Source organism: Grammomys surdaster, unplaced genomic scaffold (assembly GCF_004785775.1).
Source record: "Grammomys surdaster isolate TR1022 unplaced genomic scaffold, NIH_TR_1.0 64, whole genome shotgun sequence".
Taxonomy (NCBI): domain Eukaryota; kingdom Metazoa; phylum Chordata; class Mammalia; order Rodentia; family Muridae; genus Grammomys; species Grammomys surdaster.
In genome coordinates this window covers 10,827,246-10,836,794 of record NW_021604566.1, presented here as the reverse complement: position 1 = coordinate 10,836,794, position 9,549 = coordinate 10,827,246, and the positions used below count along the sequence as shown (strand labels likewise).

At 45.5% G+C, this 9,549-nt stretch overlaps 1 pseudogene; it reads left to right on the top strand.

Moving 5' to 3' along the window:
- Positions 1–8,668, top strand: part of LOC114622471 — an 11,998-nt pseudogene extending 3,330 nt beyond the window's left edge.
- Positions 8,669–9,549: the final 881 nt, after the last annotated feature.

Genomic DNA, 9,549 nt, shown 5'->3' with positions numbered 1-9,549 from the left:
TGTCACATGTCTGATTCTGTGGAAATTGTCACATGTCTGATTCTGTGATCTTTCTGCCAATGCGAGTCCATAGTCCCAGTTCTTGTTGTAGCTATGAGCTCAGCTCAAGGCTAATCAGTCCCAGAGACCAGGTAGGAGACCTGAGAGATGCAATGGTGTCATTGTCTACTGTACCCTCCAATTTTATTGTTACCACCAGTGAAAACTGGCCATGGAACTTGGTCACTCTCTGACTGCCTGAGTACCTGATCTAATGGGCCCTCTGATAGCAGGCCATGTTGTGAGTTTCAAGAATCTAGTTTTATTAAAAAAAAAAAACAAAACCAGCACTTTTAGCCCAATATATTGAAGCTGTGTTCCCAGGTCAGTCTTCACAGGTATAGAATGGTGGTTAGAAAGCAGTCGAATGTGATTGTGATCAAGCTCTCACCCTGCCACTCCACAGTGGTCTTGGCGAGGTCTATTGTCTCCAAACTCTGTGCCTAGATCTGTGGCCGACTTAATGAATGGACAGATTGCTTCGTGCAGAATCAGCATCTGATAAAAAAATAGGTGTACAGGAAGCTTTCCTAATTGTTTATTGGCTAAATAAAGATGGCAGAAGCCAATCGCTGGATGAAAGAGAAGGAGGGATTTCTGAGCAGGATAGGAAGAGAAAGGGGGAGAGGATTGGAGTGGAACCAGACAGGGAAGAAGATAGGAGCTGTGGACATGTAGGTTTCTTGGGGCACTGATAGTTTGTAGCCTCCACAGGCAACAGTGGAGGCCATGGAAGATAGGGCAGGATATTCTTCACCCAGCCTTTGAGTTATCTGGTCAGTTTTAAAATATAAAGTCTCCATTGTTTTCTTTTCATGAGGTTAAAGGGAGCTGGGTGAGACAGAGTGCTTGTTGGTGGCGGCAGGGCCAGCCTCTGGGGTAGCTGGTCGGTGGTGAGTGGTGGCTCAGGAGTTCTCAGGAGAAACGGAAGTGGAGCCAGTGGCAGCATGATCTTGGAGCTAAGTTGCCAGTGCACCAGGCAAGGGGAAATGTGCTTCCAAAAATTACAGATAGGTTATCTCCCCTGCCCATAAGCTAGGCTCAAGCAACTTGCTCCTAGTTCCATTGGCTTCCTATGATAGCTATGACTGACTTCAGCCCTATTCAACTACAGAGATTCTAGGAAATGCTTCCATCCCTATTTTCCAGAAGTTAACATTCAGAATGATGTCTTGCTGGCAGAAACCGTGCTCTTTTCTTAGGTACAGTCCTTCATAGAATGATTGTAACATTTGATTACTTATCTGACTACATAAATAGGTGATCAGCTGTTAGGATCAGGGCCATGGAAACAGTTCCATGAGTAAAGAGTTTGCTGTGCAAGTGTAAGGCTTAGAGATCAAATCTCTAGTGCCAGGTGGGCACTGTGGCCTGCCTGTAATCTTACCTTGTGAGATGGGAACCCCGAGTAGACTGGCAGACCAGAGTATCTAATACAGCAAGCTCCAAGTTCAGCAAGATGGGGAATGGTGGAGGAAGAGGCCAGTGGTACCTGTGCCCCCCCACACACACACACACACATGTACACAAATGTGCTTGCACACACAGATGAACATAAATATACATGCATAAATACCTCATATTTACATATGCAAAAAGAAAGTTAACTAAGGTTTTCTTAATGCTAAAATCATCTTAGGTTACTTCTCTGCTCTGTTCCCACCGTTCCCAAGGGTAAATTGTGTCCTGTTTGGGCCCATACATTCATCCCATATGTTCCTGCTACTTAAACATACATTTTCTCCTAAGTGAGCCACCCTGCAGCCTGCCAAACTATGCAATCCAAACGCTGAAGCTTGTAAGGGGTGACCCTCACAGCTGGTGCCTCCTAAACACAATAACAACTTGCACCCTGTGGAATGAACTAGTCTGTGTTTATTCATGGCCTAAGCCCCTACCACATCCATGTGACTATGATGTCAATGTTTCCATAGTAAATAATTCAAATAAGTATCTTTTTCATATGTAAAGATGTAATAGAGCAGGGGTTGTAATCTCACAAAATGTAGCCAAATGAGATAAACATGTTTCCTAAACGACAGGCCCAATGGCTCGGAGCAACCAGGCCCCCAAATGTTCATGTTCCAGATGGGTCAACATCACAGCCCAGAGGTTGTTTCACTATAGAGTAAAATGTGTAACTATGAATACTTGACGATAGGTTTCGACATTCTACGCCCTGTGGGAGTGTGTATTTATGTGGAGAGAGAGATGTCTCCCTGCATCTGGAGCTTGTGCTCACCCTCAACATTTCAAAGTCATCATTTGGGCCTCAATTCTATACAGAATTTAAAATAGACTCTGGAGTCTTCTCTTTATTGTCCGCAGCCCTCAGTTAACACTCCGGTCTGGTTTTGTGTAGGTGTCTGTACCTGAATGTTAACTCATTAAACAAAAACTCCATATAACCAGGAACCCATGCTGTGATGATAAATGCCTTGATTTTAGAGAAGCAGCAGAAGACCTTCCAGGCTGAAGTAGGAGACTGCATTTCCTGAGGGCAACTTGCTATCAGAGAGGGAAGAGGGTCTGGATGAAAAGTCACTATACATTTGAATACACTCAAGGGCACTTCCTTCCTGGAAATACTAAAAGGACATTAACAAAGTACTCAAGTCTCCAAGTCTGACTTGCAGCAGACAATGTTGGAAATGCAATCTCAGCCTCCACCCCAGACCTTTTGAGTCAGTGTCTGAGTTTTAACAAGGTCATTATATCATTCACAGGCACACTAGAGTCTGAGAAAACCTGGTTTGTACAGCACCATGGTGTGGAGTAGATAGTTGAAAGCAGTGCTTAGGAGGAAGGGGAGAGAGGAAGATGATGAAAGGGAGATGACAAAAAAGAGCAGGAGAAGTGTGGGAGGAGGAGGAAAAGGAGGAAAATGAAAAGGAAGGAAAGAGAAAGAATAATGAAGAGGAAGACAGGAAGAAGAGGATGCAGAGGGAGAGGGAAGAGAGTACAAATGATGACTGATTTGCTGAGTGCTCACTGTGGCAGGTGCTTCCTGACCCTTGATTCATAGACAAAGCCTGTGAGAAATGAACTACCTTAGTTCCCTTTGACTTGCTAGCAGTGTAGAGCTGCACAGACTCATTCAAACTACAGGACACATGCTTGTCTACTGTGCTAGGAGCTGCTGAAATCTCATGGAGAGTGTTAGTATTCTGTCTAAACTCCACCTCCACAGTTACCTGGCAAAAGCCAGGTATGCTCCCCCCCACAGTTACCTGGCAACAGCCAGGTAGGCCTGCCCACTATAAAAGGGCCTACCTGCCCCCTCCTCTCTCTCTCTTGGTCCCTAGATCCCATGCCTGCAGGTTCTCCTCTGCCCCCTCCCCCTTCCCTTCCCCCTCTCTCCATGTGGTCATGGCCAACCCTTACTCCTCTACTTCTCTGCTCTCTCTCTCTCTTCTTCCCCTGCCATCTTCTCCCGCTTCTCTCCCACCCTCTGCCCTGAATAAACCTCCTCCCCTTTGGAACCTTTTGGTCTGGTGTTATCTGTCTAAGCTACACTCAAAAATCTAACAATGGTGCCAAAACCCGGGAACGAAGACTTCGGGGACCTTGAGACCCCGTGCAGCTGCCGGCTCCGGCTGCTGTGACCGTGCATGAAAGACGCAATGCCACCACCGCCACTGCTACACCACTCGGACTTCATCTGCTGCTAACTGCAATCACCAAGCACGTGAATTAACATCCACTGCTGCAGACAAGCCCCATCCACCACTGCGAGGCTTACCAAACGTCCACCATGTGAGCTGTGCCACTGCATGATACTCTGCCACATGGGCTGGGTAGCAGGACAGGCACACAGATCCCCTGGTTTCACCTTTCCTGATACCAGACTGCACAAACTCGCAAACATAAACTGGCATATTAATTGGTAAGGAGTTTCCGGTTGGTGTGAGGAACCCTGGATGCCCAGTTAGCACCTGGCCAGCGTTTCCTGGACGAAGGGGTTGGCTTTTCATGGCCCCAGTCAAATATGACTGGCCTCTAGCTGACCTACGACTTGGGATACTGGCCCATTGGGTGATTTTTCCCTCTTGGAAATAGCTCCCCCCCACAAGTTCTCACAGCTGCCGGAAATCCTGGTACCAGGTGGCTATTTCCTGGCAGACTAGCTTCTGATGGGCTAGCTCTGCTGAGGCCCTTAGATAGTCTTGTGATGACCTGATTATCTAGGCTGAGCCTGATTTTCGTTACCAGTTTTTCTTTTGGGACGCCTGCTCCAGAGAAGCAACCTCCAGAGGTTCCATCTCCTGTCACACATACAGCTGCTTCTACTGGACCTGTTCCTTCTGGCCTATCCTCAGATGGCTCCATAGACCCTGGACAGCAGAAAACAGCCAACTCTCCTAAGACCGGACAAACATCCCCCATACCCATTCTTCTAGGTTCCCCCTAAAGACACATCACCCCCAATGCCAGCAAGAAGTAGCCAGATATCACGATGACCCTATTCCTGCTTTGCTCGTCACCTCTAATTTTCCTTTTTAATTAAACCAAACTGTGGGGATGTTAGCATTCTGTCTAAACTCCACCTCCATAGTTACCTGGCAAAAGCCAGGTATGCTCTTCCCCACAGTTACCTGGCAACAGCCAGGTAGGCTTGCCCACTATAAAAGGGGCTGCCTGCCCACTCCTCTCTCTCTTGGTCCCTTGATCCCGCGCCTGCAGGTTCTCCCCTCTTCCCTTCCCCTTCTCTCCACGTGGTCATGGCCAGCCTCTACTCCTCTACTGCTCTGCTCTCTCTCTCTCTCTCTCTCTCTCTCTCTCTCTCTCTCTCTCTCTCTCTCTCTCTCTCTCTTCTTTCCCCTCCATCTTCTCCCACTTCTCTCCCACCCTCCGGCCTGAATAAATCCCCTCCCCTTTGGAACTGTCTGGTCTGCTGTGGTCTATTCCAAGCTACATGACAAAGTCTGACAGAGATCACTATTTCTTTAATGACTGTAGGAATTGAAACTAGCTGTCTGGTGTCTGTTCATGAGGCATTATTCACTTTGGGGAGGCTCTGGGCAACTTTTATTCTTTATCACTTGAAGGAAGTGTTGAAGGAGTGTGTGCTCACTGTGGAACTGTTGGGGTAAAAAAATCTCTAGCTGCTGGTGATGATCATCAGAAAGGTTCCTGAATGTGGTCAAGCAGGAGCTTGAGCACAATTTGGTGAGTGATAGATGGTTCTTCTATGTGTACTACAGAGAAAAAAAGCTAGAGCTGCATGTGGCGGAGGAGAGTGAGTGTTGGGGGCTCGCACAGAGGAGTCTGTAGGAGGGAAAAATACCCCAGCCTCTTCTTCCTGGTCCCACCTCTACCTAATAAGCCCTCATCCCTTGGTGCACTCGCAGCTAGCACACTCAAGTGCACTCCGGAGCCTGCACACATGTCCAGAGACCCCACACTGCAGCAGTCCAGTGTCACAACATGGGAAGATGTAGTCCTACTCCGCGTAAGAGCATGGGAACAAATTGCAGGGACACCGTAAGTATCTGGAACTATTGCCTGTTCAGAAACGATCAAGAGCTTCAGGATGGAACTGAGCATGAATCTCTTCCAAGTGTACTAACATGGGTCTTATGGCCATGGAGTCAGCTCCATATTCTGAACCACACAATCCACTTTGTTCCTAAAGAATTTGTCTACTGGAGGCTTTGAACCCATGTGGACATAAACATGCAGGATCTAGTGAGATGGAATGAGCTCACTGGGGCACAGGCCTCAGGAGGGATTAGTGCTCATGTTGTGGAGTGAATAGGTTGTTGTTATAGAGAGAATTTGGCCCTTGAAATCCTCTGCTTTCTGCTTCAAGTTTTCAGTTCTTGAGGCTAACTAAACTTGATAAAGTTCCTAGCTTCAGGTAGCATTAAATGGACTGACACATTGTGCTGGCTAGTTTTACATCAGTTTGACGTTTGAGAGATGGGAACCTCAATTGAGAAAATGCCTTTGTAAGATCAGGCTGTAAGATCCTGATGGTGCAGCAGCGTCAGCCAGGGAGTCCCAGCTGCTTTCATTGGAGGAGAAGCCCAACCAGCCACAGCCTCAGCACCGTCACCCCCAGCAGCAGCCACAGCCTCAGCACCGTCACCCCCAGCAGCAGCAGCAGCAGCAGCAGCAGCAGCAGCAGCAGCAGCAGCAGTCACACCACCACCACTATTATTATTTCTACAACCACAGCCACTGTAAGACTTTTGGGTCTAAATGTAGGATTTTCGGGTCTCAGTTTGAATTTAAGATTAAAAGAACCCCACTGTCCCAGGACACATCCTGGGAGGGGCACATTCCTTAGTCAGAGGACACTTGCTGGATTAACATTCAGAGGAGGAAGGGAGAAGCTTCCTCAGACCACAGGGGAGGGAACTCACCTGCGGGTAAGGAGAGCCCAGAGTGCAGACACATTCCAGGAATCAGGAAGCTGAGCCCTTAACGTAATAAACCTGGGCAAAAGAAGGACACTCCTTGTCATAATCTGAGTCAAGTAGGAACTGAACCCAGAAAGGTCAGACTTTGTGGTTTGCCCTCGTGAACTATACTGTACCCATAAGTACTGTACCCAGCTCTTGTTCGGCACTCTCTCTTGCCTGCATTTGAGAGAGTCCTAGTGCACTAGTTTCATTAAACCAAACCTCATGTGATTGCAGCGAGTCCTGTCCGTGTGGGTTTCTGTGGGAGCTCGTCCCCTGGTTTTGGATCTTACAGTCCAACACCACAACCACCACCACTGTCACCAGTAGCTTCACCAATACCTGCAGCCTGGAGACGAGGGCAGCCCCAAGGCCCAGTCCAAGCTGCTGAAACAAGAGCAGAAACACACCCTCCAGGAGCACCAGGAAATGCCAAAGAAGAAATAGGCTATGGTGAAATAAATGGTAATGCTGGAGAAAGAGAAATATCTTTTAAGAGCCTCAGTTCTGACGAAGCTACCAACCCTATTTCCAGGGTCCTCAATGACAACCAGCAAGTTGTAGACATGAGCCTGAAGCAGACTGTAAAGACCAGCACCTTTGGAAAAGCAGGAATCAAAATGAAGAATTTTATTCAGAAAGACAGTATGGACAAAAAGAATGGGAAGTCTTATGAAAATAAATCTGGAGAGACCCAGGCTGTAGATAAGACCGATACTATAGCAATTCCAGATGGTGTTATAATAAATAGTTCAGGCTCTATTACTAGTGGTTATTTGAGTAAAGGAGCAGATCATGATGGTAGCGGATCTGAGAGTGGATATACCACTCCTGAAAAAAAGGAAAGCTAGGCGCAATAGTGCCAAGGGTTGTGAGAACCTTAATATAGTGCAGGACAAGATAATGCAAGAGACTAGTGTCCCAGCCTTAAAACAGGGACTTGAAACTTTAAAGCCTGACTATAGTGAACAAAAGGGAACTTGAGTAGACGGTTCGAAGCCTATTTGGAAATATGAAACTGGACCTGGAGGACCAAGTCGTAGAAAACCTGCTATGGGTGACATGCTTTGTAAAAGCTCAGATATTAAACCTGGTTTGAGTAGCAAAAAATTTGATGATCGGCCTAAAGGAAAGCATGCTGCCTCCAAAGAGGACTCATGGACCTTGTTTAAGCCACTCCCAGTTTTTCCAGTGGACAATAGCAGTGCAAAAATAGTTCCTAAAATAAGTTATGCAAGCAAAGTTAAGGAAAACCTCAACAAAACTGTACAGAACTCTTCTGTGTCACCATCTTCATCCTCATTATGATCATCATCTATTGGGGAAACTCAGACCCAGTCTTCAAGTTGCTTTCCCAGGTCCTCACATCAGCTCGGAAATCTGTTACTTCCGCCAGTTTTTCTAATGGGCCTGTTGTAGCGGGAACTGATGGAAGTGTGTATCCATCTGGGGGTCAGCCACTGCTAACTACTGCTGCTAATACTTTAACACTCATCTCTCCTGGGACTGATCCAGTTCTTCAGGACATGAGTCTGACTTCAGCAGCTGTTGAACAAGTAAGTCTAGCCTTTTTAGCTACCCTTCGAATATGCAGACAGTACTGTTAAGTGCACAAGAAGATCTGCCCTCTCAGACAGATTCAGAAAAACCTGGGGGGTATATTCCAGAATCAATGGGGTTTATCATTTATAAATGAACCCAGTGCTGGCCCAGAAACAGTTATTGGAAAGTCATCAGATCATAAAGTGATGGAAGTGACATTTCAAGGAGAATATCCTGTCACTTTGGTTTCACAGGGTGTTGAAATAATTCCCTGAGCGTCCTGTGTTTCCCAAGGCTTATAAGCTGGAAAAACGAACTAGTCCTCAAGTTCTAGGTAACATTCTAAAACCTGGGACTACTGAGGGTTCCTTGGAACCCTGTCATATAGGTGACCTGCAAAAAGCAGACACCAGTAGTCAAGGTGCTTTAGTGTTTTTCTCAAAGGACTACAAAATAGAAAATCAAAATCCTCTGGCCTCTCCTACAAACATTTTGTTAGGCTCCTTCTAAGAACAGAGATACCGGAGAGGCCTAGAAAGAAATGATAACTGGGGTTCTTTTGACCTGAGGGCTACTGTTGTATATCACACTAAAGAAATGAAGTCTATTCGGAATTTGCAGAAGCAAGATCCCAAAACGATAATCCTTACAATGAAGCCATGGATAGTCCAGGTCAATGAAGGACCAGACTGCCTATCTGTAACCTTTCTGCAGCATTAGAGCCATCATTCATGTGAGACACACGGCTTTTATGCTCCTAGATCTTCAACGCAGCAGAGGAACCATAAGTAGAATCACAGGATAATCTATACAAATTTATTTATATATATATATGTATGTATATATATGTATGTATATATATATACATACATATATATGTGTGTGTGTGTGTTTGTGTGTGTATGTGTGTGTATGTATATGTATACACATATATAGTTATAGTTATTTTTAAAAAGGCAACTGAAAGTAATTAGACTTCTTAAGGAATCAAATTTATTTCAAGAGACTACACATGGTTATTTAATCTCCGGTACTGAATAGTCTTTTTATTGTTAGTTTTCATTTTTAAGTGTGAATGCAAGTGATTAATGAATACAGACTTAACAGGTGTGGTTCTAAAGTTCCTGCTGTCATCTACTTGGGCAACAAATGACTCACTGGAAAGGCAAATCCACTTACTTCTAGGTATCTGTACCTTGTTCTGTGACTAAAGTGATGCACTAATCACGGGGAACCCAGAATGATTCACCATTTTCCCCTACTCCACCCTTGGTCTTTTAGTTTTATTTTGAGGCCTGCGTGAGAATGTTGGATAAATGCCTTGAAGATTGCAAGGATGTTTTTTGTTGTTTGTTTTTTTATCCAATTATTTGCATATCTTGCCAAGAGTTGTGCAGCCTCTGTGGGGTGTTAGAGAAATAGTTCCTTTCCTTTTGTTTTTTTGTAGAGTGGGGACAGGGGGAGGGCATTGAAGTTCTACAATTCTGGAATAGTTTTTGGGTACATAGTTGACTTACTTTGGTTACATGTTTGACTTTTAACAGCTGAAGAATCTAAGAGT